Below are 4501 nucleotides of genomic sequence, written 5' to 3'. Positions count from 1 at the left end.
TTACTCGATAGGTGAGTAGACTCCAAGAGCAAATATTAGCTCTGAATGACGTCAGCAAAGAAACGAGACCTGAGTCTCTGATCCTAAGGACTGAACTTAGTCACCTGGTGGAGGCTGGGAGCAAGTCTGCCACAGGCCTCAGGCAAGGAAGGTGTTCTGCTGACACCTTGAATTTAGTCGTCCTCTGTCACCAGGGTCCACCTTCTAACCTACATAATAAATGGGCCTTGTTTTAGGACACTAAAATTTAGTGTGGTCATTTGCCGAAACGAATATACTTATCTTTCAAGAATCAAGAAAGGCTTTTCCCAACATTTCTAGGGCTGTTCAGCTTTGATGGTGAGTTCCTACTTCAACTTCTTATTTATGCTCAAGAAGTCCACTTTATGAATAATTTTCTCTAAGGGTGGACTTCAAAAAGTTTGTGAAAAAATGGAAGTAAACGCTAATGGAATTCTTCCTTGAACTTTTTGCAGATCCCTTGTATGCTTCTAGATTTTCAAACCTCTTAAATCCAGATGCAAGTCCTGTTGTGGCACTGTAGGATAAGCACTGGACTGTGAAGCACAGGTTGGTGGTTCAAACCCACCGAGTGTTAATAACAATATAATACTAATACATACAGATAAGCCTGTCTGCCCTGGAATAGATTTTATGTTGTTGTTATTGTTGAGTGCCATGGAGTCGCTTCTGACTTTTAACAACTTAATAACAGCAAACGCAGATGTGAACCACAGTTCCCTTTAAAAGATTTTCCAACTCAGACTCCCACACAAACAAGGTATTTAGAAAACAGCCGAAGAGTAATATGAGGAATTGATGCTATGTGGTAGCCAGACTCCAAAATGGCTTCCGACGGTTACTGCCCTCTGATATTCAAACCCTTGCTTAGATTCCTCCGACAAAGACACAGGTTGGTTGTGTGCCCAAAAGAGTGCAGAGGTAATGATATATGAGTGCTAACTTCAGGTCATGAAAAGCATGCTGACTTCTTGTTAGCTCTCTCTCTCGGCTCACTTGCTCTGAAGGAAGCCAGCTGCCATGTTCAGAGGACACTCAAGTGGCATCTTACCAGCAGCCATGTGAGGGAGTCATCCTGGGGGCAGTTCCTCCAGCCCAGTCAAAGGGTTAGGTGATGTTACGCCTGATGACACTTGACCACAAACTCCTAGAGAGTCCAAGCCCGAACTGGGTAGCTAACGCCCTCTTGGATTCTTGATGCAGAGAAATATGTGTGGTCACTGGTATAAGTAGGGTGGGGGTCATCCCACCACTTGGACCTCTTCCTGTACCTGACCATACAGACCAATTTCAATAGTAGAATAATATGTGATAACTAGAGTTGTAAATTGCTTCTATGGTATACTCAAGAGCTTCAAAGAGTTCATGGAAAAATGCCAATCTCTTTTAGTTCTATTTTTCCATGAACCTTTTAAAACCCCTTTTGTTTCTTAGATCTACAAATGCTGTTTTTAAGTACTACCAAGTCAGCTCTGACTCATAGAGACCCTATGTTGTTATTGTTGTTAAGTGCCGTCGAGTCTATTCCAACCCATAGCGACCATGTATAGGGTTTTTGAAGAGCAGCTGGTGAACTTGAACCATCAACCTTGCAGTTCAAATGGCTTTGCAATCTGGCGCATTAACCCACAGCGTCACACCAGGACTCCATAGAAACCCTGTATAGGGTTTCAGAAAAGCAGCTGGTGGGTTATGGTTAACAGTCCAATGCCTATCCTACAATACCACACCAGGCCTCCGGAGTATACAGATACTAGCAACAAAATTGTGCTTTAAAATCTGTCCACTCTGAATGCCATTATGAGTCACTAGTAACTAGGCCGAAGTCTCATTTTTCATTTTTCTCCTTCTATTTCTCTAATTGCTACTTCATTCTCAAAACGGCTACCGACAGAGGTTCTCAAAAACATGCTACCACACTACTGTAGCTAAAATACCCGAAAATTTGGTGAAATCAGAAGCCAATAATACTAGCAACAATGAGACAGTAACGTGCTTGTAACTCAGCAGACAGAATCACATGATTTAAAACTTCTTTGTAATTAGGTAATAATGACAAGTCTGACCAAAGAGTACTAACAGGTTAGACAAATGAGCTTTAGCCTTTTAGGTAGAGTGGTATACGTGCGCGGGGCTTACAAATACGTTTGTATTGTTATAACTAACTGCAGAGGTATTTTCATACAAGAGCAGACATTTCTGCTGAAAGGCTGCATAAACATTTAGTAGACAGCTATCTTGGTGTCCCCTCTGTCACTCCCTGAGACAGTGTCATCCGTGTGATCCCCAATGTACTGATCAACATTTGCTGCTTTATGCTGTTTAGTGTGTGGGTGGTTTGCTACACGACTGTCAGTGACAAGGTAGGGACACCTGTCAAAGAGTCTGGCTCCTAGCAACCCCATAGACAAGAGAACCGAGCATGACATCAAACTCAAGGTCATCAGTAAGCCTAAGCCTATCTTTGCAGTTATCAGTTTGCTTGGATCCACAATCCACACGAGGAGGCATTTGAATCATGGTGTCGGAGAAGAATACTGAAAGGATCGTGACTGCCAGAAGAACAAACAAATCAGTCTTGGAAAAAGCTAGAATGATGAGACTTCGTCTCTCATACTTTGGACATGGTCTCAGGAGGGACCAGCCCTTGAAGAAGGGTATTATGCTGCGTACAATGGAGGGTCAGTGAAAAGAGGAAAACCCCCAGCTAGATGGATTGCCATTGTGGGGCTCAAACTTAATACCAGTTGTGAAAGTGGAGCAGCATTTCATTCTGTTGTGCTTAGGAGCTCTGTGAGTCAGAACCAATCCAATGGCAACTAGTAACACTATCTTGTGCCTGTTGTGCCCGTCTACCTCACCGACCCTCGACTTCACCAAACTGGATGTTGTCCTTCAGTGATGTTTCCCCCTGGATGACATGCCACGGATCCCTGGTGGTGCACTGCTTAAGTGCTCAACTGAAAGGTTGGCCGTTCAAAGCCACCAGCTTTCTTCATTGGAGTCAATGGAGTTCATAAACACTGCTGTTGTTAAGAGCTGATGAGTCAGTTCTAACTTACAGGACCTTTTATAGGATTTCTGAGGAGCAATTGGTGGGTTTGAGCAACCAGTCTTGTAGTTAGCAGTCCCATACTCCTCCTACAGAGTCCCAGCAGGCCTCAATCATAAAAATTGTCGACAGTCTTAGGAATCTTATGGAACGAGAGCTCCGCTCTGTCTTAGAGGGTTGGTGTGTGTTGGAATCAACTTCACAACCATAGATGTGGTTTGGTTTGGGCGCTGACATGTCCATTGCAGGGAAGTCTAAATCTGTTCCACCCTGCTCCATAGGGTGTTTTTTTGTTTGTTTGTTTTGTTGTTGTTGTTGTTTTTTAAATTAAACAGGTTTTAATTTACTTTTTCCTCACAAGAAACATAAAAAATTATGGAGGAGTACTTAATAGGATTTTTTTTTTTTAAAGTAACACAATTTTTCCTTTTAAGAGTCCTTGGGTAGTTATGACAGAATAGGTTTTCCACTTTTTGTTTGTTTCTTTGAACAGGGATTTTGGTCTAAAGTTTCGTTCGTTTTTAGTATCTGCTTCTGCCTCCCCCTCTATCAATTCGGCTCCCTCCACGGTACCACCTCTTGGTGCTTCGTGGCTTGAACTGCTGTAGGAATCACGTGGAGGAGGGTACCCCCTTTCCATAGAAGAGGGAAGCCCTCTTTCTTGTCTGCCAACCCGATCACGACCACTTGAGTAGAGATCACTTCGGCTGCTTGAGTAACTGTCACAACTCCCACCATATCCGTCTCGTGATCTGCTGTAATCATCAGAGTGACTGCTCCACCATAAGATGGTGGGGATCCTCGTGTAGGTGGAGCACTACGTGAGTGACCATAGCTCTCATAAGGAATCTCTGTAGGAGCCTCCACTTGGATGGTCTGAATAGTCACCATCACGACCATAGCCGTCTCTATCACTATAGCCTCTGGATGGATAGTCATCACGTGAACTGGAATGACCATAATCATGATATGTATAATCTCTTGGTGGTGGTGCATAATCTCTTGTATCACGAGAATTTGGGTAATCTCTGCTTGAATAGCTGTCTTTAGTAGAATGGCTATCATCTCTTGGGGACAGGTACACATCTCTACGAGAAGACAGGGGTTCCCTTCTTGGTGGTCCTCCATAACTATCTCTTCCACGCGATACAGGGGCTCCCATTCCACTGCTACTGCGAAGTGGTCCTGAAGGAGCTGATCTTTTAGGAGGAGGTCCACCACTTCGTGGTGGTGGTCCTCTTTTTACTGGAAGTGGTCCCCTGGAAGAACTCATGTTAAAATTCATGGAATAACTACCATCATCCTTGTGTCCCCCACATGAAGGGGGTTCCCTGGTTCCTCCACTGCCTCCTCTTTCACCTCTAAGGCCTCTTGGTGGGCCTCTGCTTCTTGGAGGTGGTGGGGGTCCACGCCTGCCACTTTCAAATG

General features: G+C 44.0%; 1 pseudogene; it reads right to left on the bottom strand.

The window, feature by feature from the left end:
* Nucleotides 1-3622: 3622 nt before the first annotated feature.
* LOC102820088 overlaps nucleotides 3623-4501 on the bottom strand; it is a 1143-nt pseudogene continuing 264 nt past the window's right edge.

The sequence above is a fragment of the Chrysochloris asiatica genome, unplaced genomic scaffold, assembly GCF_000296735.1.
Source record: "Chrysochloris asiatica unplaced genomic scaffold, ChrAsi1.0 scaffold00283, whole genome shotgun sequence".
Classification (NCBI taxonomy): Eukaryota; Metazoa; Chordata; class Mammalia; order Afrosoricida; family Chrysochloridae; genus Chrysochloris; species Chrysochloris asiatica.
The sequence above is the reverse complement of the archived record's forward strand: the minus strand, read 5'-3'. Positions and strand labels throughout refer to the sequence as shown.